A 27,572-nucleotide genomic window follows, 5' to 3' on the forward strand; every position below is an offset into this window, starting at 1 on the left:
AAGCTGTGTAACTTCTGCGATCTGACGAGAGCAGGCACATTCAGCTTAGAATGGCCATTGACTTTAAAAGCCTTAATCCATAGTCCTATTTAATCTATTGTGAAACAAAATCTAAACAACATAATAAAAAGTCAACCGCACCACAGATTCCCAGAGAGTCTCCCACACTGGTACTAGCGAGGCCCTAAGCTGTGTAACTTCTGCGATCTGACGAGAGCAGGCACATTCAGCTTAGAATAGCCATTGCCTTAAAATGCTTTAATCCATAGTCCTATTTAATCTATTGTGAAACAAAATCTAAACGACATAATAAAAATTCAACCGCACCACGGATTCCCAGACACTCTCCCAAACTGGTACTAGCGAGGCCTTAAGCTGTGTAACTTCTGCGTTCTGACGAGAGCAGGCACATTCAGCTTAGAATGGCCATTGACGTTAAATGCTTTAATCCATAGTCCTTTTTAATCAATTGTGAATCAAAATCTAAACGACATAATAAAAAGTCAACCGCACCATGGATTCCCAGACCTTCTCCCACACTGGTACTGGTGAGGCCTTAAGCTGTGTAACTTCTGCGATCTGACGAGAGCAGGAACATTCAGCTTAGAATGGCCATTGACGCTAAATGCTTTAATCCATAGTCCTATTTAATCTATTGTGAAACAAAATCTAAACGACATAATAAAAAATCAACCGCACCACGGATTCCCAGACAGTCTCCCACACTGGTACTAGCAAGGCCTTAAGCTGTGTAACTTCTACGATCTGACGAGAGCAGGCACATTCAGCTTAGAATGGCCATTGACGTTAAATGCTTTAATCCATACTCCTTTTTAATCAATTGTGAAACAAAATCTAAACGACATAATAAAAAGTCAACCGCACCACGGATTCCCAGTCCGTCTCCTACACTGGTACTGGTGAGGCCTTAAGCTGTGTAACTTCTGCGATCTGACGAGAGCAGGCACATTCAGCTTGGAATGGCCATTGACGTTTAATGCTTTAATCCATAGTCCTATTTAATCTATTGTGAAACAAAATCTAAACGACATAATAAAAAGTCAACCGCACCACGGATTCCCAGACTGTCTCCCACACTGGTACTAGCGAGGCCTTAAGCTGTGTAACTTCTGCGTTCTGACGAGAGCAGGCACATTCAGCTTAGAATTGCCATTGACGTTAAATGCTTTAATCCATAGTCCTATTTAATCTATTGTGAAACATAATCTAAACAACATAATAAAAAGTCAACCGCACCACGGATTCCCAGACAGTCTCCCACACTGGTACTAGCGAGGCCTTAAGCTGTGTAATTTCTGCAATCTGACGAGAGCAGGCACATTCAGCTTAGAATGGCCATTGACATTGAATGCTTTAATCCAAAGTCCTTTTTAATCGATTGTGAAACAAAATCTAAACGACATAATAAAAAGTCAACCGCACCACGGATTCCCAGACAGTCTCCCACACTGGTACTAGCGAGGCCTTAAGCTGTGTAACTTCTGCGATCTGACGAGAGCAGGAACATTCAGCTTAGAATGGCCATTGACATTAAATGCTTTAATCCATAGTCCTTTTTAATCGATTGTGAAACAAAATCTAAACGACATAATAAAAAGTCAACCGCACCACAGATTCCCAGACAGTCTCCCACACTGGTACTAGCGAGGCGTTAAGCTGTGTAACTTCTGCGATCTAACGAGAGCAGGCACATTCAGCTTAGAATGGCCATTGACATTAAATGCTTTAATCCATAGTCCTTTTTAATCGATTGTGAAACAAAATCTAAACGACATAATAAAAAGTCAACCGCACCACGGATTCCCAGACAGTCTCCCACACTGGTACTAGCGAGGCCTTAAGCTGTGTAACTTCTGCGATCTGACGAGAGCAGGCACATTCAGCTTAGAATGGCCATTGACATTAAATGCTTTAATCCATAGTCCTTTTTAATCGATTGTGAAACAAAATCTAAACGACATAATAAAAAGTCAACCGCACCACGGATTCCCAGACAGTCTCCCACACTGGTACTAGCGAGGCGTTAAGCCGTGTAACTTCTGCGATCTAACGAGAGCAGGCACATTCAGCTTAGAATGGCCATTGCCATTAAATGCTTTAATCCATAGTCCTTTTTAATCGATTGTGAAACAAAATCTAAACGACATAATAAAAAGTCAACCGCACCACGGATTCCCAGACAGTCTCCCACACTGGTACTAGCGAGGCCTTAAGCTGCGTAACTTCTGCGATCTGACGAGAGCAGGCACATTCAGCTTAGAATGGCCATTGACATTAAATGCTTTAATCCATAGTCCTTTTTAATCGATTGTGAAACAAAATCTAAACGACATAATAAAAAGTCAACCGCACCACGGATTCCAAGACAGTCTCCCACACTGGTACTAGCGAGGCCTTAAGCTGTGTAACTTCTGCGATCTGACGAGAGCAGGCACATTCCGCTTAGAATTGCCATTGACATTAAATGCTTTAATCCATAGTCCTTTTTAATCGATTGTGAAACAAAATCTAAACGACATAATAAAAAGTCAACCGCTCCACGGATTCCCAGACAGTCTCCCACACTGGTACTAGCGAGGCCTTAAGCTGAGTAACTTCTGCGATTTGACGAGAGCAGGCACATTCAGCTTAGAATGGCGATTGACATTAAATGCTTTAATCCATAGTCCTTTTTAATCGATTGTGAAACAAAATCTAAACGACATAATAAAAAGGCAACCGCACCACGGATTCCCAGACAGTCTCCCACACTGGTACTAGCGAGGCCTTAAGCTGTGTAACTTCTGCGAACTGACGAGAGCAGGGACATTCAGCTTAGAATGGCCATTGACATTAAATGCTTTAATCTATAGTCCTTTTTAATCGATTGTGAAACAAAATCTAAACGACATAATAAAAAGTCAACCGCACCACGGATTCCCAGACAGTCTCCCACACTGGTACTAGCGAGGCGTTAAGCTGTGTAACTTCTGCGATCTAACGAGAGCAGGCACATTCAGCTTAGAATGGCCATTGACATTAAATGCTTTAATCCATAGTCCTTTTTAATCGATTGTGAAACAAAATCTAAACGACATAATAAAAAGTCAACCGCACCACGGATTCCCAGACAGTCTCCCACACTGGTACTAGCGAGGCCTTAAGCTGTGTAACTTCTGCGATCTGACGAGAGCAGGCACATTCAGCTTAGAATGGCCGTTGACATTAAATGCTTTAATCCATAGTCCTTTTTAATCGATTGTGAAACAAAATCTAAACGACATAATAAAAAGTCAACCGCACCACGGATTCCCAGACAGTCTCCCACACTGGTACTAGCGAGGCGTTAAGCTGTGTAACTTCTGCGATCTAACGAGAGCAGGCACATTCAGCTTAGAATGGCCATTGACATTAAATGCTTTAATCCATAGTCCTTTTTAATCGATTGTGAAACAAAATCTAAACGACATAATAAAAAGTCAACCGCACCACGGATTCCCAGACAGTCTCCCACACTGGTACTAGCGAGGCCTTAAGCTGCGTAACTTCTGCGATCTGACGAGAGCAGGCACATTCAGCTTAGAATGGCCATTGACATTAAATGCTTTAATCCATAGTCCTTTTTAATCGATTGTGAAACAAAATCTAAACGACATAATAAAAAGTCAACCGCACCACGGATTCCAAGACAGTCTCCCACACTGGTACTAGCGAGGCCTTAAGCTGTGTAACTTCTGCGATCTGACGAGAGCAGGCACATTCCGCTTAGAATTGCCATTGACATTAAATGCTTTAATCCATAGTCCTTTTTAATCGATTGTGAAACAAAATCTAAACGACATAATAAAAAGTCAACCGCTCCACGGATTCCCAGACAGTCTCCCACACTGGTACTAGCGAGGCCTTAAGCTGAGTAACTTCTGCGATTTGACGAGAGCAGGCACATTCAGCTTAGAATGGCGATTGACATTAAATGCTTTAATCCATAGTCCTTTTTAATCGATTGTGAAACAAAATCTAAACGACATAATAAAAAGTCAACCGCACCACGGATTCCCAGACAGTCTCCCACACTGGTACTAGCGAGGCCTTAAGCTGTGTAACTTCTGCGATCTGACGAGAGCAGGGACATTCAGCTTTGAATGGCCATTGACATTAAATGCTTTAATCTATAGTCCTTTTTAATCGATTGTGAAACAAAATCTAAACGACATAATAAAAAGTCAACCGCACCACGGATTCCCAGACAGTCTCCCACACTGGTATTAGCGAGGCCTTAAGCTGTGTAACTTCTGCGATCTGACGAGAGCAGGCACATTCAGCTTAGAATGGCCATTGACTTTAAAAGCCTTAATCCATAGTCCTATTTAATCTATTGTGAAACAAAATCTAAACAACATAATAAAAAGTCAACCGCACCACAGATTCCCAGAGAGTCTCCCACACTGGTACTAGCGAGGCCTTAAGCTGTGTAACTTCTGCGATCTGACGAGAGCAGGCACATTCAGCTTAGAATGGCCATTGACGTTAAATGCTTTAATCCATAGTCCTATTTAATCTATTGTGAAACAAAATCTAAACGACATAATATAAATTCAACCGCACCACGGATTCCCAGACAGTCTCCCACACTGGTACTAGCGAGGCCTTAAGCTGTGTAACTTCTGCGATCTGACGAGAGCAGGGACATTCAGCTTAGAATGGCCATTGACATTAAATGCTTTAATCCATAGTCCTTTTTAATCGATTGTGAAACAAAATCTAAACGACATAATAAAAATTCAACCGCACCACGGATTCCCAGACACTCTCCCAAACTGGTACTAGCGAGGCCTTAAGCTGTGTAACTTCTGCGTTCTGACGAGAGCAGGCACATTCAGCTTAGAATGGCCATTGACGTTAAATGCTTTAATCCATAGTCCTTTTTAATCAATTGTGAATCAAAATCTAAACGACATAATAAAAAGTCAACCGCACCATGGATTCCCAGACCTTCTCCCACACTGGTACTGGTGAGGCCTTAAGCTGTGTAACTTCTGCGATCTGACGAGAGCAGGAACATTCAGCTTAGAATGGCCATTGACGCTAAATGCTTTAATCCATAGTCCTATTTAATCTATTGTGAAACAAAATCTAAACGACATAATAAAAAATCAACCGCACCACGGATTCCCAGACAGTCTCCCACACTGGTACTAGCAAGGCCTTAAGCTGTGTAACTTCTACGATCTGACGAGAGCAGGCACATTCAGCTTAGAATGGCCGTTGACATTAAATGCTTTAATCCATAGTCCTTTTTAATCGATTGTGAAACAAAATCTAAACGACATAATAAAAAGTCAACCGCACCACGGATTCCCAGACAGTCTCCCACACTGGTACTAGCGAGGCGTTAAGCTGTGTAACTTCTGCGATCTAACGAGAGCAGGCACATTCAGCTTAGAATGGCCATTGACATTAAATGCTTTAATCCATAGTCCTTTTTAATCGATTGTGAAACAAAATCTAAACGACATAATAAAAAGTCAACCGCACCACGGATTCCCAGACAGTCTCCCACACTGGTACTAGCGAGGCCTTAAGCTGCGTAACTTCTGCGATCTGACGAGAGCAGGCACATTCAGCTTAGAATGGCCATTGACATTAAATGCTTTAATCCATAGTCCTTTTTAATCGATTGTGAAACAAAATCTAAACGACATAATAAAAAGTCAACCGCACCACGGATTCCAAGACAGTCTCCCACACTGGTACTAGCGAGGCCTTAAGCTGTGTAACTTCTGCGATCTGACGAGAGCAGGCACATTCCGCTTAGAATTGCCATTGACATTAAATGCTTTAATCCATAGTCCTTTTTAATCGATTGTGAAACAAAATCTAAACGACATAATAAAAAGTCAACCGCTCCACGGATTCCCAGACAGTCTCCCACACTGGTACTAGCGAGGCCTTAAGCTGAGTAACTTCTGCGATTTGACGAGAGCAGGCACATTCAGCTTAGAATGGCGATTGACATTAAATGCTTTAATCCATAGTCCTTTTTAATCGATTGTGAAACAAAATCTAAACGACATAATAAAAAGTCAACCGCACCACGGATTCCCAGACAGTCTCCCACACTGGTACTAGCGAGGCCTTAAGCTGTGTAACTTCTGCGATCTGACGAGAGCAGGGACATTCAGCTTTGAATGGCCATTGACATTAAATGCTTTAATCTATAGTCCTTTTTAATCGATTGTGAAACAAAATCTAAACGACATAATAAAAAGTCAACCGCACCACGGATTCCCAGACAGTCTCCCACACTGGTATTAGCGAGGCCTTAAGCTGTGTAACTTCTGCGATCTGACGAGAGCAGGCACATTCAGCTTAGAATGGCCATTGACTTTAAAAGCCTTAATCCATAGTCCTATTTAATCTATTGTGAAACAAAATCTAAACAACATAATAAAAAGTCAACCGCACCACAGATTCCCAGAGAGTCTCCCACACTGGTACTAGCGAGGCCTTAAGCTGTGTAACTTCTGCGATCTGACGAGAGCAGGCACATTCAGCTTAGAATGGCCATTGACGTTAAATGCTTTAATCCATAGTCCTATTTAATCTATTGTGAAACAAAATCTAAACGACATAATATAAATTCAACCGCACCACGGATTCCCAGACAGTCTCCCACACTGGTACTAGCGAGGCCTTAAGCTGTGTAACTTCTGCGATCTGACGAGAGCAGGGACATTCAGCTTAGAATGGCCATTGACATTAAATGCTTTAATCCATAGTCCTTTTTAATCGATTGTGAAACAAAATCTAAACGACATAATAAAAATTCAACCGCACCACGGATTCCCAGACACTCTCCCAAACTGGTACTAGCGAGGCCTTAAGCTGTGTAACTTCTGCGTTCTGACGAGAGCAGGCACATTCAGCTTAGAATGGCCATTGACGTTAAATGCTTTAATCCATAGTCCTTTTTAATCAATTGTGAATCAAAATCTAAACGACATAATAAAAAGTCAACCGCACCATGGATTCCCAGACCTTCTCCCACACTGGTACTGGTGAGGCCTTAAGCTGTGTAACTTCTGCGATCTGACGAGAGCAGGAACATTCAGCTTAGAATGGCCATTGACGCTAAATGCTTTAATCCATAGTCCTATTTAATCTATTGTGAAACAAAATCTAAACGACATAATAAAAAATCAACCGCACCACGGATTCCCAGACAGTCTCCCACACTGGTACTAGCAAGGCCTTAAGCTGTGTAACTTCTACGATCTGACGAGAGCAGGCACATTCAGCTTAGAATGGCCATTGACGTTAAATGCTTTAATCCATACTCCTTTTTAATCAATTGTGAAACAAAATCTAAACGACATAATAAAAAGTCAACCGCACCACGGATTCCCAGTCCGTCTCCTACACTGGTACTGGTGAGGCCTTAAGCTGTGTAACTTCTGCGATCTGACGAGAGCAGGCACATTCAGCTTGGAATGGCCATTGACGTTTAATGCTTTAATCCATAGTCCTATTTAATCTATTGTGAAACAAAATCTAAACGACATAATAAAAAGTCAACCGCACCACGGATTCCCAGACTGTCTCCCACACTGGTACTAGCGAGGCCTTAAGCTGTGTAACTTCTGCGTTCTGACGAGAGCAGGCACATTCAGCTTAGAATTGCCATTGACGTTAAATGCTTTAATCCATAGTCCTATTTAATCTATTGTGAAACATAATCTAAACAACATAATAAAAAGTCAACCGCACCACGGATTCCCAGACAGTCTCCCACACTGGTACTAGCGAGGCCTTAAGCTGTGTAATTTCTGCAATCTGACGAGAGCAGGCACATTCAGCTTAGAATGGCCATTGACATTGAATGCTTTAATCCAAAGTCCTTTTTAATCGATTGTGAAACAAAATCTAAACGACATAATAAAAAGTCAACCGCACCACGGATTCCCAGACAGTCTCCCACACTGGTACTAGCGAGGCCTTAAGCTGTGTAACTTCTGCGATCTGACGAGAGCAGGAACATTCAGCTTAGAATGGCCATTGACATTAAATGCTTTAATCCATAGTCCTTTTTAATCGATTGTGAAACAAAATCTAAACGACATAATAAAAAGTCAACCGCACCACAGATTCCCAGACAGTCTCCCACACTGGTACTAGCGAGGCGTTAAGCTGTGTAACTTCTGCGATCTAACGAGAGCAGGCACATTCAGCTTAGAATGGCCATTGACATTAAATGCTTTAATCCATAGTCCTTTTTAATCGATTGTGAAACAAAATCTAAACGACATAATAAAAAGTCAACCGCACCACGGATTCCCAGACAGTCTCCCACACTGGTACTAGCGAGGCCTTAAGCTGTGTAACTTCTGCGATCTGACGAGAGCAGGCACATTCAGCTTAGAATGGCCATTGACATTAAATGCTTTAATCCATAGTCCTTTTTAATCGATTGTGAAACAAAATCTAAACGACATAATAAAAAGTCAACCGCACCACGGATTCCCAGACAGTCTCCCACACTGGTACTAGCGAGGCGTTAAGCCGTGTAACTTCTGCGATCTAACGAGAGCAGGCACATTCAGCTTAGAATGGCCATTGCCATTAAATGCTTTAATCCATAGTCCTTTTTAATCGATTGTGAAACAAAATCTAAACGACATAATAAAAAGTCAACCGCACCACGGATTCCCAGACAGTCTCCCACACTGGTACTAGCGAGGCCTTAAGCTGCGTAACTTCTGCGATCTGACGAGAGCAGGCACATTCAGCTTAGAATGGCCATTGACATTAAATGCTTTAATCCATAGTCCTTTTTAATCGATTGTGAAACAAAATCTAAACGACATAATAAAAAGTCAACCGCACCACGGATTCCAAGACAGTCTCCCACACTGGTACTAGCGAGGCCTTAAGCTGTGTAACTTCTGCGATCTGACGAGAGCAGGCACATTCCGCTTAGAATTGCCATTGACATTAAATGCTTTAATCCATAGTCCTTTTTAATCGATTGTGAAACAAAATCTAAACGACATAATAAAAAGTCAACCGCTCCACGGATTCCCAGACAGTCTCCCACACTGGTACTAGCGAGGCCTTAAGCTGAGTAACTTCTGCGATTTGACGAGAGCAGGCACATTCAGCTTAGAATGGCGATTGACATTAAATGCTTTAATCCATAGTCCTTTTTAATCGATTGTGAAACAAAATCTAAACGACATAATAAAAAGGCAACCGCACCACGGATTCCCAGACAGTCTCCCACACTGGTACTAGCGAGGCCTTAAGCTGTGTAACTTCTGCGAACTGACGAGAGCAGGGACATTCAGCTTAGAATGGCCATTGACATTAAATGCTTTAATCTATAGTCCTTTTTAATCGATTGTGAAACAAAATCTAAACGACATAATAAAAAGTCAACCGCACCACGGATTCCCAGACAGTCTCCCACACTGGTACTAGCGAGGCGTTAAGCTGTGTAACTTCTGCGATCTAACGAGAGCAGGCACATTCAGCTTAGAATGGCCATTGACATTAAATGCTTTAATCCATAGTCCTTTTTAATCGATTGTGAAACAAAATCTAAACGACATAATAAAAAGTCAACCGCACCACGGATTCCCAGACAGTCTCCCACACTGGTACTAGCGAGGCCTTAAGCTGTGTAACTTCTGCGATCTGACGAGAGCAGGCACATTCAGCTTAGAATGGCCGTTGACATTAAATGCTTTAATCCATAGTCCTTTTTAATCGATTGTGAAACAAAATCTAAACGACATAATAAAAAGTCAACCGCACCACGGATTCCCAGACAGTCTCCCACACTGGTACTAGCGAGGCGTTAAGCTGTGTAACTTCTGCGATCTAACGAGAGCAGGCACATTCAGCTTAGAATGGCCATTGACATTAAATGCTTTAATCCATAGTCCTTTTTAATCGATTGTGAAACAAAATCTAAACGACATAATAAAAAGTCAACCGCACCACGGATTCCCAGACAGTCTCCCACACTGGTACTAGCGAGGCCTTAAGCTGCGTAACTTCTGCGATCTGACGAGAGCAGGCACATTCAGCTTAGAATGGCCATTGACATTAAATGCTTTAATCCATAGTCCTTTTTAATCGATTGTGAAACAAAATCTAAACGACATAATAAAAAGTCAACCGCACCACGGATTCCAAGACAGTCTCCCACACTGGTACTAGCGAGGCCTTAAGCTGTGTAACTTCTGCGATCTGACGAGAGCAGGCACATTCCGCTTAGAATTGCCATTGACATTAAATGCTTTAATCCATAGTCCTTTTTAATCGATTGTGAAACAAAATCTAAACGACATAATAAAAAGTCAACCGCTCCACGGATTCCCAGACAGTCTCCCACACTGGTACTAGCGAGGCCTTAAGCTGAGTAACTTCTGCGATTTGACGAGAGCAGGCACATTCAGCTTAGAATGGCGATTGACATTAAATGCTTTAATCCATAGTCCTTTTTAATCGATTGTGAAACAAAATCTAAACGACATAATAAAAAGTCAACCGCACCACGGATTCCCAGACAGTCTCCCACACTGGTACTAGCGAGGCCTTAAGCTGTGTAACTTCTGCGATCTGACGAGAGCAGGGACATTCAGCTTTGAATGGCCATTGACATTAAATGCTTTAATCTATAGTCCTTTTTAATCGATTGTGAAACAAAATCTAAACGACATAATAAAAATTCAACCGCACCATTGATTCCCAGACAGTCTCCCACACTGGTACTAGTGAGGCCTTAAGCTGTGTAACTTCTGCGTTCTGACGAGAGCAGGCACATTCAGCTTAGAATTGCCATTGACGTTAAATGCTTTAATCCATAGTCCTTTTTAATCAATTGTGAAACAAAATCTAAACGACATAATAAAAAGTCAACCGCACCACGGATTCCCAGACAGTTTCCCACACTGGTACTGGTGTGGCCTTAAGCTGTGTAACTTCTGCGATCTGACGAGAGCAGGGACATTCAGCTTAGAATGGCCATTGACATTAAATGCTTTAATCCATAGTCCTTTTTAATCGATTGTGAAACAAAATCTAAACGACATAATAAAAATTCAACCGCACCACGGATTCCCAGACAGTCTCCCACACTGGTACTAGCGAGGCCTTAAGCTGTGTAACTTCTGCGATCTGACGGGGGCAGGCACATTCAGCTTAGAATGGCCATTGACGTTAAACGCTTTAATCCATAGTCCTATTTAATCTATTGTGAAACAAAATCTAAACGACATAATAAAAAGTCAACCGCACCACGGATTCCCAGACAGTCTCCCACACTGGTACTAGCGAGGCGTTAAGCTGTGTAACTTCTGCGATCTAACGAGAGCAGGCACATTCAGCTTAGAATGGCCATTGACATTAAATGCTTTAATCTATAGTCCTTTTTAATCGATTGTGAAACAAAATCTAAACGACATAATAAAAAGTCAACCGCACCACGGATTCCCAGACAGTCTCCCACACTGGTACTAGCAAGGCCTTAAGCTGTGTAACTTCTGCGATCTGAAGAGAGCAGGCACATTCAGCTTAGAATGGCCATTGACTTTAAAAGCCTTAAACCATAGTCCTATTTAATCTATTGTGAAACAAAATCTAAACAACATAATAAAAAGTCAACCGCACCACAGATTCCCAGAGAGTCTCCCACACTGGTACTAGCGAGGCCTTAAGCTGTGTAACTTCTGCGATCTGACGAGAGCAGGCACATTCAGCTTAGAATGGCCATTGACGTTAAATGCTTTAATCCATAGTCCTATTTAATCTATTGTGAAACAAAATCTAAACGACATAATAAAAATTTAACCGCACCACGGATTCCCAGACAGTCTCCCACACTGGTACTAGCGAGGCCTTAAGCTGTGTAACTTCTGCGTTCTGACGAGAGCAGGCACATTCAGCTTAGAATGGCCATTGACGTTCAATGCTTTAATCCATAGTCCTTTTTAATCAATTGTGAAACAAAATCTAAACGACATAATAAAAAGTCAACCGCACCACGGATTCCCAGACAGTCTCCCACACTGGTACTGGTGAGGCCTTAAGCTGTGTAACTTCTGCGATCTGACGAAAGCAGGCACATTCAGCTTAGAATGGCCATAGACATTAAAAGCTTTAATCCATAGTCCTATTTAATCTATTGTGAAACAAAATCTAAACAACATAATAAAAAGTCAACCACACCACAGATTCCCAGAGAGTCTCCCACACTGGTACTAGCGAGGCCTTAAGCTGTGTAACTTCTGCGATCTGACGAGAGCAGGCACATTCAGCTTAGAATGGCCATTGACATTAAATGCTTTAATCCATAGTCCTTTTTAATCGATTGTGAAACAAAATTTAAACGACATAATAAAAATTCAACCGCACCACGGATTCCCAGACAGTCTCCCACACTGGTACTAGCGAGGCCTTAAGCTGTGTAACTTCTGCGATCTGACGAGAGCAGGCACATGCAGCTTAGAATGGCCATTGACGTTAAAAGCTTTTATCCATAGTCCTATTTAATCTATTGTGAAACAAAATCTAAACGACTTAATAAAAAGTCAACCGCACCACGGATTCCCAGACAGTCTCCCACACTGGTACTAGCGAGGCCTTAAGCTGTGTAACTTCTGCGATCTGACGAGAGCAGGCACATTCAGCTTAGAATGGCCATAGACATTAAAAGCCTTAATCCATAGTCCTATTTAATCTATTGTGAAACAAAATCTAAACAACATAATAAAAAGTCAACCGCACCACGGATTCCCAGACAGTCTCCCACACTGGTACTAGCGAGGCCCTAAGCTGTGTAACTTCTGCGATCTGACGAGAGCAGGCACATTCAGCTTAGAATGGCCATTGACATTAAATGCTTTAATCCATAGTCCTTTTTAATCGATTGTGAAACAAAATCTAAACGACATAATAAAAGTCAACCGCACCACGGATTCCCAGACAGTCTCCCACACTGGTACTAGCGAGGCCTTAAGCTGTGTAACTTCTGCGATCTGACGAGAGCAGGCACATTCAGCTTAGAATGGCCATTGACATTAAATGCTTTAATCCATAGTCCTTTTAATCGATTGTGAAACAAAATCTAAACGACATAATAAAAAGTCAACCGCACCACGGATTCCCAGACAGTCTCCCACACTGGTACTAGCGAGGCATTAAGCTGTGTAACTTCTGCGATCTAACGAGAGCAGGTACATTCAGCTTAGAATGGCCAAATACGTTAAACGCTTTAATCCATAGTCCTATTTAATCTATTGTGAAACAAAATCTAAACGACATAATACAAAGTTAACCGCACCACGGATTCCCAGACAGTCTCCCACATTGGTACTAGCGAGGCGTTAAGCTGTGTGACTTCTGCGATCTAACGAAAGCAGGCACATTCAGCTTAGAATGGCCATTGACATTAAATGCTTTAATCCATAGTCCTTTTTAATCGATTGTGAAACAAAATCTAAACGACATAATAAAAAGTCAACCGCACCACGGATTCCCAGACAGTCTCCAACACTGGTACTAGCGAGGCCTTAAGCTGTGTAACTTCTGCGATCTGACGAGAGCAGGCACATTCAGTTTAGAATGGCCATTGACATTAAATGCTTTAATCCATAGTCCTTTTTAATCGATTGTGAAACAAAATCTAAACGACATAATAAAAAGTCAACCGCACCACGGATTCCCAGACAGTCTCCCACACTGGTACTAGCGAGGCCTTAAGCTGTGTAACTTCTGCAATCTGACGAGAGCAGGGACATTCAGCTTAGAATGGCCATTGACATTAAATGCTTTAATCCATAGTCCTTTTTAATCGATTGTGAAACAAAATCTAAACGACATAATAAAAATTCAACCGCACCACGGATTCCCAGACAGTCTCCCACACTGGTACTAGCGAGGCCTTAAGCTGTGTAACTTCTGCGATCTGACGAGAGCAGGCACATTCAGCTTAGAATGGCCACTGACATTAAAAGCCTTAATCCATAGTCCTATTTAATCTATTGTGAAACAAAATCTAAACAACATAATAAAAAGCCAACCGCACCACGGATTCCCAGACAGTCTCCCACACTGGTACTAGCGAGGCCTTAAGCTGTGTAACTTCCGCGATCTGACGAGAGCAGGGACATTCAGCTTAGAATGGCCATTGACATTAAATGCTTTAATCCATAGTCCTTTTTAATCGATTGTGAAACAAAATCTAAACGACATAATAAATATTCAACCGCACCACGGATTCCCAGACAGTCTCCCACACTGGTACTAGCGAGGCATTAAGCTGTGTAACTTCTGCGTTCTGACGAGAGCAGGCACATTCAGCTTAGAATGGCCATTGACGTTAAATGCTTTAATCCATAGTCCTATTTAATCTATTGTGAAACAAAATCTAAACGACATAATAAAAAGTCAACCGCACCACGGATTCCCAGACAGTCTCCCACACTGTAACTAGCGAGGCGTTAAGCTGTGTAACTTCTGCGATCTAACGAGAGCAGGCACATTCAGCTTAGAATGGCCATTGACATTAAATGCTTTAATCCATAGTCCTTTTTAATCGATTGTGAAACAAAATCTAAACGACATAATAAAAAGTCAACCGCACCACGGATTCCCAGACAGTCTCCCACACTGGTACTAGCGAGGTTTTAAGCTGTGAAACTTCTGCGATCTAACGAGAGCAGGCACATTCAGCTTCGAATGGCCATTGACATTAAATGCTTTAATCCATAGTCCTTTTTAATCGATTGTGAAACAAAATCTAAACGACATAATAAAAAGTCAACCGCACCACGGATTCCCAGACAGTCTCCCACACTGGTACTAGCGAGGCCTTAAGCTGTGTAACTTCTGCGATCTGACGAGAGCAGGGACATTCAGTTTAGAATGGCCATTGACATTAAATGCTTTAATCCATAGTCCTTTTTAATCGATTGTGAAACAAAATCGAAACGACATAATAAAAAGTCAACCGCACCACGGATTCCGAGACAGTCTCCCACACTGGTACTAGCGAGGCCTTAAACTGTGTAACTTCTGCGATCTGACGAGAGCATGGACATTCAGCTTAGAATGGCTATTGACATTAAATGCTTTAATCCATAGTCCTTTTTAATCGATTGTGAAACAAAATCTAAACGACATAATAAAAAGTCAACCGCACCACGGATTCCCAGACAGTCTCCCACACTGGTACTAGCGAGGCATTAAGCTGTGTAACTTCTGCGATCTAACGAGAGCAGGTACATTCAGCTTAGAATGGCCAAATACGTTAAACGCTTTAATCCATAGTCCTATTTAATCTATTGTGAAACAAAATCTAAACGACATAATACAAAGTTAACCGCACCACGGATTCCCAGACAGTCTCCCACATTGGTACTAGCGAGGCGTTAAGCTGTGTAACTTCTGCGATCTAACGAAAGCAGGCACATTCAGCTTAGAATGGCCATTGACATTAAATGCTTTAATCCATAGTCCTTTTTAATCGATTGTGAAACAAAATCTAAACGACATAATAAAAAGTCAACCGCACCACGGATTCCCACACAGTCTCCCACACTGGTACTAGCGAGGCGTTAAGCTGTGTAACTTCTGCGATCTAACGAGAGCAGGCACATTCAGCTTAGAATGGCCATTGACATTAAAAGCCTTAATCCATAGTCCTATTTAATCTATTGTGAAACAAAATCTAAACAACATAATAAAAAGTCAACCGCACCACGGATTCCCAGACTGTCTCCCACACTGGTACTAGCGAGGCCTTAAGCTGTGTAACTTCTGCGATCTGACGAGAGCAGGGACATTCAGCTTAGAATGGCCATTGACGTTAAATGCCTTAATCCATAGTCCTATTTAATCTATTGTGAAACAAAATCTAAACGACATAATAAAAAGTCAACCGCACCACGGATTCCCAGACAGTCTCCCACACTGGTACTAGCGAGGCCTTAAGCTGTGTAACTTCTGCGATCTGACGAGAGCAGGGACATTCAGCTTAGAATGGCCATTGACATTAAATGCTTTAATCCATAGTCCTTTTTAATCGATTGTGAAACAAAATCTAAACGACATAATAAAAAGTCAACCGCACCACGGATTCCCAGACAGTCTCCCACACTGGTACTAGCGAGGCCTTAAGCTGTGTAACTTCTGCGATCTGACGAGAGCAGGCACATTCAGCTTAGAATGGCCATTGACGTTAAATTCTTTAATCCATAGTCCTATTTAATCTATTGTGAAACAAAATCTAAACGACATAATAAAAAGTCAACCGCACCACGGATTCCCAGACAGTCTCCCACACTGGAACTAGCGAGGCGTTAAGCTGTGTAACTTCTGCGATCTAACGAGAGCAGGCACATTCAGCTTAGAATGGCCATTGACATTAAATGCTTTAATCCATAGTCCTTTTTAATCGATTGTGAAACAAAATCTAAACGACATAATAAAAAGTCAACCGCACCACGGATTCCCAGACAGTCTCCCACACTGGTACTAGCGAGGTTTTAAGCTGTGAAACTTCTGCGATCTAACGAGAGCAGGCACATTCAGCTTCGAATGGCCATTGACATTAAATGCTTTAATCCATAGTCCTTTTTAATCGATTGTGAAACAAAATCTAAACGACATAATAAAAAGTCAACCGCACCACGGATTCCCAGACAGTCTCCCACACTGGTACTAGCGAGGCCTTAAGCTGTGTAACTTCTGCGATCTGACGAGAGCAGGGACATTCAGTTTAGAATGGCCATTGACATTAAATGCTTTAATCCATAGTCCTTTTTAATCGATTGTGAAACAAAATCGAAACGACATAATAAAAAGTCAACCGCACCACGGATTCCGAGACAGTCTCCCACACTGGTACTAGCGAGGCCTTAAGCTGTGTAACTTCTGCGATCTGACGAGAGCATGGACATTCAGCTTAGAATGGCTATTGACATTAAATGCTTTAATCCATAGTCCTTTTTAATCGATTGTGAAACAAAATCTAAACGACATAATAAAAAGTCAACCGCACCACGGATTCCCAGACAGTCTCCCACACTGGTACTAGCGAGGCATTAAGCTGTGTAACTTCTGCGATCTAACGAGAGCAGGTACATTCAGCTTAGAATGGCCAAATACGTTAAACGCTTTAATCCATAGTCCTATTTAATCTATTGTGAAACAAAATCTAAACGACATAATACAAAGTTAACCGCACCACGGATTCCCAGACAGTCTCCCACATTGGTACTAGCGAGGCGTTAAGCTGTGTAACTTCTGCGATCTAACGAAAGCAGGCACATTCAGCTTAGAATGGCCATTGACATTAAATGCTTTAATCCATAGTCCTTTTTAATCGATTGTGAAACAAAATCTAAACGACATAATAAAAAGTCAACCGCACCACGGATTCCCAGACAGTCTCCCACACTGGTACTAGCGAGGCCTTAAGCTGTGTAACTTCTGCGATCTGACGAGAGCAGGCACATTCAGTTTAGAATGGCCATTGACATTAAATGCTTTAATCCATAGTCCTTTTTAATCGATTGTGAAACAAAATCTAAACAACATAATAAAAAGTCAACCGCACCACGGATTCCCAGACAGTCTCCCACACTGGTACTAGCGAGGCCTTAAGCTGTGTAACTTCTGCGATCTGACGAGAGCAGGCACATTCAGCTTAGAATGGCCACTGACATTAAAAGCCTTAATCCATAGTCCTATTTAATCTATTGTGAAACAAAATCTAAACAACATAATAAAAAGCCAACCGCACCACGGATTCCCAGACAGTCTCCCACACTGGTACTAGCGAGGCCTTAAGCTGTGTAACTTCCGCGATCTGACGAGAGCAGGGACATTCAGCTTAGAATGGCCATTGACATTAAATGCTTTAATCCATAGTCCTTTTTAATCGATTGTGAAACAAAATCTAAACGACATAATAAATATTCAACCGCACCACGGATTCCCAGACAGTCTCCCACACTGGTACTAGCGAGGCATTAATCTGTGTAACTTCTGCGTTCTGACGAGAGCAGGCTCATTCAGCTTAGAATGGCCATTGACGTTAAATGCTTTAATCCATAGTCCTATTTAATCTATTGTGAAACAAAATCTAAACGACATAATAAAAAGTCAACCGCACCACGGATTCCCAGACAGTCTCCCACACTGGAACTAGCGAGGCGTTAAGCTGTGTAACTTCTGCGATCTAACGAGAGCAGGCACATTCAGCTTAGAATGGCCATTGACATTAAATGCTTTAATCCATAGTCCTTTTTAATCGATTGTGAAACAAAATCTAAACGACATAATAAAAAGTCAACCGCACCACGGATTCCCAGACAGTCTCCCACACTGGTACTAGCGAGGTTTTAAGCTGTGAAACTTCTGCGATCTAACGAGAGCAGGCACATTCAGCTTCGAATGGCTATTGACATTAAATGCTTTAATCCATAGTCCTTTTTAATCGATTGTGAAACAAAATCTAAACGACATAATAAAAAGTCAACCGCACCACGGATTCCCAGACAGTCTCCCACACTGGTACTAGCGAGGCCTTAAGCTGTGTAACTTCTGCGATCTGACGAGAGCATGGACATTCAGTTTAGAATGGCCATTGACATTAAATGCTTTAATCCATAGTCCTTTTTAATCGATTGTGAAACAAAATCGAAACGACATAATAAAAAGTCAACCGCACCACGGATTCCGAGACAGTCTCCCACACTGGTACTAGCGAGGCCTTAAGCTGTGTAACTTCTGCGATCTGACGAGAGCATGGACATTCATCTTAGAATGGCTATTGACATTAAATGCTTTAATCCATAGTCCTTTTTAATCGATTGTGAAACAAAATCTAAACGACATAATAAAAAGTCAACCGCACCACGGATTCCCAGACAGTCTCCCACACTGGTACTAGCGAGGCATTAAGCTGTGTAACTTCTGCGATCTAACGAGAGCAGGTACATTCAGCTTAGAATGGCCAAATACGTTAAACGCTTTAATCCATAGTCCTATTTAATCTATTGTGAAACAAAATCTAAACGACATAATACAAAGTTAACCGCACCACGGATTCCCAGACAGTCTCCCACATTGGTACTAGCGAGGCGTTAAGCTGTGTAACTTCTGCGATCTAACAAAAGCAGGCACATTCAGCTTAGAATGGCCATTGACATTAAATGCTTTAATCCATAGTCCTTTTTAATCGATTGTGAAACAAAATCTAAACGACATAATAAAAAGTCAACCGCACCACGGATTCCCAGACAGTCTCCCACACTGGTACTAGCGAGGCCTTAAGCTGTGTAACTTCTGCGATCTGACGAGAGCAGGCGCATTAAGTTTAGAATGGCCATTGACATTAAATGCTTTAATCCATAGTCCTTTTTAATCGATTGTGAAACAAAATCTAAACGACATAATAAAAAGTCAACCGCACCACGGATTCCCAGACAGTCTCCCACACTGGTACTAGCGAGGCCTTAAGCGGTGTAACTTCTGCAATCTGACGAGAGCAGGGACATTCAGCTTAGAATGGCCATTGACATTAAATGCTTTAATCCATAGTCCTTTTTAATCGATTGTGAAACAAAATCTAAACGGCATAATAAAAATTCAACCGCACCACGGATTCCCAGACAGTCTCCCACACTGGTACTAGCGAGGCCTTAAGCTGTGTAACTTCTGAGATCTGACGAGAGCAGGCACATTCAGCTTAGAATGGCCACTGACTTTAAAAACCTTAATCCATAGTCCTATTTAATCTATTGTGAAACAAAATCTAAACAACATAATAAAAAGCCAACCGCACCACGGACTCCCAGACAGTCTCCCACACTGGTACTAACGAGGCCTTAAGCTGTGTAACTTCCGCGATCTGACGAGAGCAGGGACATTCAGCTTAGAATGGCCATTGACATTAAATGCTTTAATCCATAGTCCTTTTTAATCGATTGTGAAACAAAATCTAAACGACATAATAAAATTCAACCGCACCACGGATTCCCAGACAGTCTCCCACACTGGTACTAGCGAGGCCTTAAGCTGTGTAACTTCTGCGACCTGACGAGAGCAGGCACATTCAGCTTAGAATGGCCATTAACGTTAAATTCTTTAATCCATAGTCCTTTTTAATCGATTGTGAAACAAAATCTAAACGACATAATAAAAAGTCAACCGCACCACGGATTCCCAGACAGTCTCCCACACTGGTACTAGCGAGGCATTAAGCTGTGTAACTTCTGCGATCTAACGAGAGCAGGTACATTCAGCTTAGAATGGCCAAATACGTTAAACGCTTTAATCCATAGTCCTATTTAATCTATTGTGAAACAAAATCTAAACGACATAATACAAAGTTAACCGCACCACGGATTCCCAGACAGTCTCCCACATTGGTACTAGCGAGGCGTTAAGCTGTGTAACTTCTGCGATCTAACAAAAGCAGGCACATTCAGCTTAGAATGGCCATTGACATTAAATGCTTTAATCCATAGTCCTTTTTAATCGATTGTGAAACAAAATCTAAACGACATAATAAAAAGTCAACCGCACCACGGATTCCCAGACAGTCTCCCACACTGGTACTAGCGAGGCCTTAAGCTGTGTAACTTCTGCGATCTGACGAGAGCAGGCGCATTAAGTTTAGAATGGCCATTGACATTAAATGCTTTAATCCATAGTCCTTTTTAATCGATTGTGAAACAAAATCTAAACGACATAATAAAAAGTCAACCGCACCACGGATTCCCAGACAGTCTCCCACACTGGTACTAGCGAGGCCTTAAGCGGTGTAACTTCTGCAATCTGACGAGAGCAGGGACATTCAGCTTAGAATGGCCATTGACATTAAATGCTTTAATCCATAGTCCTTTTTAATCGATTGTGAAACAAAATCTAAACGGCATAATAAAAATTCAACCGCACCACGGATTCCCAGACAGTCTCCCACACTGGTACTAGCGAGGCCTTAAGCTGTGTAACTTCTGAGATCTGACGAGAGCAGGCACATTCAGCTTAGAATGGCCACTGACTTTAAAAACCTTAATCCATAGTCCTATTTAATCTATTGTGAAACAAAATCTAAACAACATAATAAAAAGCCAACCGCACCACGGACTCCCAGACAGTCTCCCACACTGGTACTAACGAGGCCTTAAGCTGTGTAACTTCCGCGATCTGACGAGAGCAGGGACATTCAGCTTAGAATGGCCATTGACATTAAATGCTTTAATCCATAGTCCTTTTTAATCGATTGTGAAACAAAATCTAAACGACATAATAAAATTCAACCGCACCACGGATTCCCAGACAGTCTCCCACACTGGTACTAGCGAGGCCTTAAGCTGTGTAACTTCTGCGACCTGACGAGAGCAGGCACATTCAGCTTAGAATGGCCATTAACGTTAAATTCTTTAATCCATAGTCCTATTTAATCTATTGTGAAACAAAATCTAAACGACATAATAAAAAGTCAACCGCACCACGGATTCCCACACAGTCTCCCACACTGGTACTAGCGAGGCGTTAAGCTGTGTAACTTCTGCGATCTAACGAGAGCAGTCACATTCAGCTTAGAATGGCCATTGACATTAAATGCATTAATCCATAGTCCTTTTTAATCGATTGTGAAACAAAATCTAAACGACATAATAAAAAGTCAACTGCACCACGGATTCCCACACAGTCTCCCACACTGGTACTAGCGAGGCGTTAAGCTGTGTAACTTCTGCGATCTAATGAGAGCAGGCACATTCAGCTTAGAATGGCCATTGACATTAAAAGCCTTAATCCATAGTCCTATTTAATCTATTGTGAAACAAAATCTAAACAACATAATAAAAAGTCAACCGCACCACGGATTCCCAGACTGTCTCCCACACTGGTACTAGCGAGGCCTTAAGCTGTGTAACTTCTGCGATCTGACGAGAGCAGGGACATTCAGCTTAGAATGGCCATTGACGTTAAATGCCTTAATCCATAGTCCTATTTAATCTATTGTGAAACAAAATCTAAACGACATAATAAAAAGTCAACCGCACCACGGATTCCCAGACAGTCTCCCACACTGGTACTAGCGAGGCCTTAAGCTGTGTTATTTCTGCGATCTGACGAGAGCAGGGACATTCAGCTTAGAATGGCCATTGACATTAAATGCTTTAATCCATAGTCCTTTTTAATCGATTGTGAAACAAAATCTAAACGACATAATAAAAAGTCAACCGCACCACGGATTCCCAGACAGTCTCCCACACTGGTACTAGCGAGGCCTTAAGCTGTGTAACTTCTGCGATCTGACGATAGAAGGCACATTCAGCTTAGAATGGCCATTGACGTTAAATTCTTTAATCCATAGTCCTATTTAATCTATTGTGAAACAAAATCTAAACGACATAATAAAAAGTCAACCGCACCACGGATTCCCAGACAGTCTCCCACACTGGAACTAGCGAGGCGTTAAGCTGTGTAACTTCTGCGATCTAACGAGAGCAGGCACATTCAGCTTAGAATGGCCATTTACATTAAATGCTTTAATCCATAGTCCTTTTTAATCGATTGTGAAACAAAATCTAAACGACATAATAAAAAGTCAACCGCACCACGGATTCCCAGACAGTCTCCCACACTGGTACTAGCGAGGTTTTAAGCTGTGAAACTTCTGCGATCTAACGAGAGCAGGCACATTCAGCATCGAATGGCCATTGACATTAAATGCTTTAATCCATAGTCCTTTTTAATCGATTGTGAAACAAAATCTAAACGACATAATAAAAAGTCAACCGCACCACGGATTCCCAGACAGTATCCCACACTGGTACTAGCGAGGCCTTAAGCTGTGTAACTTCTGCGATCTGACGAGAGCAGGGACATTCAGTTTAGAATGGCCATTGACATTAAATGCTTTAATCCATAGTCCTTTTTAATCGATTGTGAAACAAAATCGAAACGACATAATAAAAAGTCAACCGCACCACGGATTCCCAGACAGTCTCCCACACTGGTACTAGCAAGGCCTTAAGCTGTGTAACTTCTGCGATCTGACGAGAGCATGGACATTCAGCTTAGAATGGCTATTGACATTAAATGCTTTAATCCATAGTCCTTTTTAATCGATTGTGAAACAAAATCTAAACGACATAATAAAAAGTCAACCGCACCACGGATTCCCAGACAGTCTCCCACACTGGTACTAGCGAGGCATTAAGCTGTGTAACTTCTGCGATCTAACGAGAGCAGGTACATTCAGCTTAGAATGGCCAAATACGTTAAACGCTTTAATCCATAGTCCTATTTAATCTATTGTGAAACAAAATCTAAACGACATAATACAAAGTTAACCGCACCACGGATTCCCAGACAGTCTCCCACATTGGTACTAGCGAGGCGTTAAGCTGTGTAACTTCTGCGATCTAACAAAAGCAGGCACATTCAGCTTAGAATGGCCATTGACATTAAATGCTTTAATCCATAGTCCTTTTTAATCGATTGTGAAACAAAATCTAAACGACATAATAAAAAGTCAACCGCACCACGGATTCCCAGACAGTCTCCCACACTGGTACTAGCGAGGCCTTAAGCTGTGTAACTTCTGCGATCTGACGAGAGCAGGCACATTCAGTTTAGAATGGCCATTGACATTAAATGCTTTAATCCATAGTCCTTTTTAATCGATTGTGAAACAATTTCTAAACGACAATAAAAAGTCAACCGCACCACGGATTCCCAGACAGTCTCCCACACTGGTACTAGCGAGGCCTTAAGCTGTGTAACTTCTGCAATCTGACGAGAGCAGGGACATTCAGCTTAGAATGGCCATTGACATTAAATGCTTTAATCCATAGTCCTTTTTAATCGATTGTGAAACAAAATCTAAACGACATAATAAAAATTCAACCGCACCACGGATTCCCAGACAGTCTCCCACACTGGTACTAGCGAGGCCTTAAGCTGTGTAACTTCTGCGATCTGACGAGAGCAGGCACATTCAGCTTAGAATGGCCACTGACATTAAAAGCCTTAATCCATAGTCCTATTTAATCTATTGTGAAACAAAATCTAAACGACATAATAAAAAGTCAACCGCACCACGGATTCCCAGACTGGTACTAGCGAGGTTTTAAGCTGTGAAACTTCTGCGATCTAACGAGAGCAGGCACATTCAGCTTCGAATGGCCATTGACATTAAGTGCTTTAATCCATAGTCCTTTTTAATCGATTGTGAAACAAAATCTAAACGACATAATAAAAAGTCAACCGCACCACGGATTCCCAGACAGTCTCGCACACTGGTACAAGCGAGGCCTTAAGCTGTGTAACTTCTGTGATCTGACGAGAGCAGGCACATTCAGCTTAGAATGGCCATTGACATTAAAAGCCTTAATCCATAGTCCTATTTAATCTATTGTGAAACAAAATCTAAACGACATAATAAAAAGTCAACCGCACCACAGTTTCCCAGACAGTCTCCCACACTGGTACTAGCGAGGCCTTAAGCTGTGTAACTTCTGCGATCTGACGAGAGCAGGCACATTCAGCTTTGAATGGCCATTGACATTAAATGCTTTAATCCATAGTCCTTTTTAATCGATTGTGAAACAAAATCTAAACGACATAATAAAAAGTCACCCGCACCACGGATTCCCAGACAGTCTCCCACACTGGTACTAGCGAGGCCTTAAGCTGTGTAACTTCTGCGATCTGACGAGAGCAGGCACATTCAGCTTAGAATGGCCATTGACATTAAATGCTTTAATCCATAGTCCTTTTTAATCGATTGTGAAACAAAATCTAAACGACATAATAAAAAGTCAACCGCACCACGGATTCCCAGACAGTCTCCCACACTGGTACTAGCGAGGCCTTAAGCTGTGTAACTTCTGCGATCTGACGAGAGCAGGCACATTCAGCTTAGAATGGCCATTGACATTAAATGCTTTAATCCATAGTCCTTTTTAATCGATTGTGAAACAAAATCTAAACGACATAATAAAAAATCAACCGCACCACGGATTCCCAGACAGTCTCCCACACTGGTACTAGCGAGGCCTTAAGCTGTGTAACTTCTGCTATCTGACGAGAGCAGGGACATTCAGCTTAGAATGGCCATTGACATTAAATGCTATAATCCATAGTCCTTTTTAATCGATTGTGAAACAAAATCTAAACGACATAATAAAAGTCAACAGCACCACGGATTCCCAGACAGTCTCTCACACTGGTACTAGCGAGGCGTTAAGCTGTGTAACTTCAGCGATCTGACGAGAGCAGGCACATTCAGCTTAGAATGGCCATTGACATTAAATGCTTTAATCCATAGTCCTTTTTAATCGATTGTGAAACAAAATCTAAACGACATAATAAAAAGTCAACCGCACCACGGATTCCCAGACAGTCTCCCACACTGGTACTAGCGAGGCCTTAAGCTGTGTAACTTCTGCGATCTGACGAGAGCAGGCACATTCAGCTTAGAATGGCCATTGACATTAAAAGCCTTAATCCATAGTCCTATTTAATCTATTGTGAAAAAAAATCTAAACAACATAATAAAAATTCAACCGCACCACGGATTCCCAGACAGTCTCCCACACTGGTACTAGCGAGGCCTTAAGCTGTGTAACTTCTGCGTTCTGACGAGAGCAGGCACATTCAGCTTAGAATGTCCATTGACGTTAAATGCTTTAATCCATAGTCCTATTTAATCTATTGTGAAACAAAATCTAAACGACATAATAAAAAGTCAACCGCACCACGGATTCCCAGACAGTCTCCCACACTGGTACTAGCGAGGCCTTAAGCTGTGTAACTTCTGCTATCTGACGAGAGCAGGGACATTCAGCTTAGAATGGCCATTGACACTAAATGCTTTAATCCATAGTCCTTTTTAATCGATTGTGAAACAAAATCTAAACGACATAATAAAAATTCAACCACACCACGGATTCAAAGACAGTCTCCCACACTGGTACTAGCGAGGCCTTAAGCTGTGTAACTTCTGCGATCTGACGAGAGCAGGCACATTTAGCTTAGAATGGCCATTGACGTTAAATGCTTTAATCCATAGTCCTAATTAATCTATTGTGAAACAAAATCTAAACGACATAATAAAAAGTCAACCGCACCACGGATTCACAAACAGTCTCCCACACTGGTACTAGCGAGGCCTTAAGCTGTGTAACTTCTGCGATCTAACGAGAGCAGGCACATTCAGCTTAGAATGGCCATTGACATTAAACGCCTTAATCCATAGTCCTTTTTAATCGATTGTGAAACAAATCTAAACGACATAATAAAAAGTCAACCGCACCACGGATTCCCAGACAGTCTCCCACACTGGTACTAGCGAGGCCTTAAGCTGTGTAACTTCTGTGATCTGACGAGAGCAGGCACATTCAGCTTAGAATGGCAATTGACATTAAAAGCCTTAATCCATAGTCCTATTTAATCTATTGTGAAACAAAATCTAAACAACATAATAAAAAGCCAACCGCACCACGGATTCCCAGACAGTCTCCCACACTGGTACTAGCGAGGCCTTAAGCTGTGTAACTTCTGCATTCTGACGAGAGCAGGCACATTCAGCTTAGAATGGCCATTGACGTTAAATGCTTTAATCCATAGTCCTTTTTAATCGATTGTGAAACAAAATCTAAACGACATAATAAAAATTCAACCGCACCACGGATTCCCAGACAGTCTCCCACACTGGTACTAGCGAGACCTTAATCTGTGTAACTTCTGCGTTCTGACGAGAGCAGGCACATTCAGCTTAGAATGGCCATTGACGTTAAATGCTTTAATCCATAGTCCTATTTAATCTATTGTGAAACAAAATCTAAACGACATAATAAAAAGTCAACCGCACCACGGATTCCCAGACAGTCTTCCACACTAGTACTAGCGAGGCCTTAAGCTGTGTAACTTCTGCGATCTGACGAGAGCAGGCACATTCAGCTTAGAATGGCCATTGACATTAAATGCTTTAATCCATAGTCCTTTTTAATCGATTGTGAAACAAAATCTAAACGACATAATAAAAAGTCACCCGCACCACGGATTCCCAGACAGTCTCCCACACTGGTACTAGCGAGGCCTTAAGCTGTGTAACTTCTGCGATCTGACGAGAGCAGGCACATTCAGCTTAGAATGGCCATTGACATTAAATGCTTTAATCCATAGTCCTTTTTAATCGATTGTGAAACAAAATCTAAACGACATAATAAAAAGTCAACCGCACCACGGATTCCCAGACAGTCTCCCACACTGGTACTAGCGAGGCCTTAAGCTGTGTAACTTCTGCAATCTGACGAGAGCAGGCACATTCAGCTTAGAATGGCCATTGACATTAAATGCTTTAATCCATAGTCCTTTTTAATCGATTGTGAAACAAAATCTAAACGACATAATAAAAAATCAACCGCACCACGGATTCCCAGACAGTCTCCCACACTGGTACTAGCGAGGCCTTAAGCTGTGTAACTTCTGCTATCTGACGAGAGCAGGGACATTCAGCTTAGAATGGCCATTGACAT

The 27,572-nt window shown here is 41.8% G+C and overlaps 32 pseudogenes; all 32 read right to left on the reverse strand.

The window, feature by feature from the left end:
* Positions 1-2,178: 2,178 nt before the first annotated feature.
* Positions 2,179-2,292, reverse strand: LOC142724689 (5S ribosomal RNA; annotated as a pseudogene).
* Positions 2,293-3,480: 1,188 nt separating this feature from the next.
* On the reverse strand, positions 3,481-3,594 carry LOC142724690 (5S ribosomal RNA; annotated as a pseudogene).
* A 1,931-nt stretch (positions 3,595-5,525) lies between these two features.
* On the reverse strand, positions 5,526-5,641 carry LOC142724658 (5S ribosomal RNA; annotated as a pseudogene).
* A 2,673-nt stretch (positions 5,642-8,314) lies between these two features.
* Positions 8,315-8,431, reverse strand: LOC142724649 (5S ribosomal RNA; annotated as a pseudogene).
* Positions 8,432-8,686: 255 nt separating this feature from the next.
* LOC142724591 (5S ribosomal RNA) lies at positions 8,687-8,803 on the reverse strand (annotated as a pseudogene).
* An 813-nt stretch (positions 8,804-9,616) lies between these two features.
* Positions 9,617-9,733, reverse strand: LOC142724590 (5S ribosomal RNA; annotated as a pseudogene).
* A 255-nt stretch (positions 9,734-9,988) lies between these two features.
* On the reverse strand, positions 9,989-10,105 carry LOC142724592 (5S ribosomal RNA; annotated as a pseudogene).
* Positions 10,106-12,778: 2,673 nt separating this feature from the next.
* LOC142724677 (5S ribosomal RNA) lies at positions 12,779-12,895 on the reverse strand (annotated as a pseudogene).
* A 68-nt stretch (positions 12,896-12,963) lies between these two features.
* Positions 12,964-13,080, reverse strand: LOC142724650 (5S ribosomal RNA; annotated as a pseudogene).
* Positions 13,081-15,938: 2,858 nt separating this feature from the next.
* On the reverse strand, positions 15,939-16,055 carry LOC142724680 (5S ribosomal RNA; annotated as a pseudogene).
* A 69-nt stretch (positions 16,056-16,124) lies between these two features.
* LOC142724651 (5S ribosomal RNA) lies at positions 16,125-16,241 on the reverse strand (annotated as a pseudogene).
* A 1,371-nt stretch (positions 16,242-17,612) lies between these two features.
* Positions 17,613-17,729, reverse strand: LOC142724686 (5S ribosomal RNA; annotated as a pseudogene).
* Positions 17,730-21,144: 3,415 nt separating this feature from the next.
* On the reverse strand, positions 21,145-21,263 carry LOC142724507 (5S ribosomal RNA; annotated as a pseudogene).
* Positions 21,264-22,817: 1,554 nt separating this feature from the next.
* Positions 22,818-22,936, reverse strand: LOC142724548 (5S ribosomal RNA; annotated as a pseudogene).
* Positions 22,937-23,003: 67 nt separating this feature from the next.
* On the reverse strand, positions 23,004-23,122 carry LOC142724589 (5S ribosomal RNA; annotated as a pseudogene).
* Positions 23,123-23,561: 439 nt separating this feature from the next.
* Positions 23,562-23,680, reverse strand: LOC142724458 (5S ribosomal RNA; annotated as a pseudogene).
* Positions 23,681-23,745: 65 nt separating this feature from the next.
* LOC142724501 (5S ribosomal RNA) lies at positions 23,746-23,864 on the reverse strand (annotated as a pseudogene).
* Positions 23,865-23,931: 67 nt separating this feature from the next.
* On the reverse strand, positions 23,932-24,050 carry LOC142724513 (5S ribosomal RNA; annotated as a pseudogene).
* A 427-nt stretch (positions 24,051-24,477) lies between these two features.
* On the reverse strand, positions 24,478-24,596 carry LOC142724536 (5S ribosomal RNA; annotated as a pseudogene).
* A 253-nt stretch (positions 24,597-24,849) lies between these two features.
* On the reverse strand, positions 24,850-24,968 carry LOC142724537 (5S ribosomal RNA; annotated as a pseudogene).
* A 67-nt stretch (positions 24,969-25,035) lies between these two features.
* LOC142724573 (5S ribosomal RNA) lies at positions 25,036-25,154 on the reverse strand (annotated as a pseudogene).
* Positions 25,155-25,220: 66 nt separating this feature from the next.
* On the reverse strand, positions 25,221-25,339 carry LOC142724668 (5S ribosomal RNA; annotated as a pseudogene).
* A 67-nt stretch (positions 25,340-25,406) lies between these two features.
* Positions 25,407-25,525, reverse strand: LOC142724549 (5S ribosomal RNA; annotated as a pseudogene).
* A 67-nt stretch (positions 25,526-25,592) lies between these two features.
* LOC142724550 (5S ribosomal RNA) lies at positions 25,593-25,711 on the reverse strand (annotated as a pseudogene).
* A 67-nt stretch (positions 25,712-25,778) lies between these two features.
* LOC142724519 (5S ribosomal RNA) lies at positions 25,779-25,897 on the reverse strand (annotated as a pseudogene).
* A 253-nt stretch (positions 25,898-26,150) lies between these two features.
* On the reverse strand, positions 26,151-26,269 carry LOC142724508 (5S ribosomal RNA; annotated as a pseudogene).
* Positions 26,270-26,335: 66 nt separating this feature from the next.
* On the reverse strand, positions 26,336-26,454 carry LOC142724441 (5S ribosomal RNA; annotated as a pseudogene).
* Positions 26,455-26,521: 67 nt separating this feature from the next.
* LOC142724464 (5S ribosomal RNA) lies at positions 26,522-26,640 on the reverse strand (annotated as a pseudogene).
* A 67-nt stretch (positions 26,641-26,707) lies between these two features.
* On the reverse strand, positions 26,708-26,826 carry LOC142724622 (5S ribosomal RNA; annotated as a pseudogene).
* Positions 26,827-26,893: 67 nt separating this feature from the next.
* Positions 26,894-27,012, reverse strand: LOC142724428 (5S ribosomal RNA; annotated as a pseudogene).
* Positions 27,013-27,265: 253 nt separating this feature from the next.
* Positions 27,266-27,384, reverse strand: LOC142724468 (5S ribosomal RNA; annotated as a pseudogene).
* A 67-nt stretch (positions 27,385-27,451) lies between these two features.
* Positions 27,452-27,570, reverse strand: LOC142724575 (5S ribosomal RNA; annotated as a pseudogene).
* Positions 27,571-27,572: the final 2 nt, after the last annotated feature.

Source organism: Rhinoderma darwinii, unplaced genomic scaffold (genome assembly GCF_050947455.1).
Source record: "Rhinoderma darwinii isolate aRhiDar2 unplaced genomic scaffold, aRhiDar2.hap1 Scaffold_585, whole genome shotgun sequence".
Taxonomy (NCBI): Eukaryota; Metazoa; Chordata; class Amphibia; order Anura; family Rhinodermatidae; genus Rhinoderma; species Rhinoderma darwinii.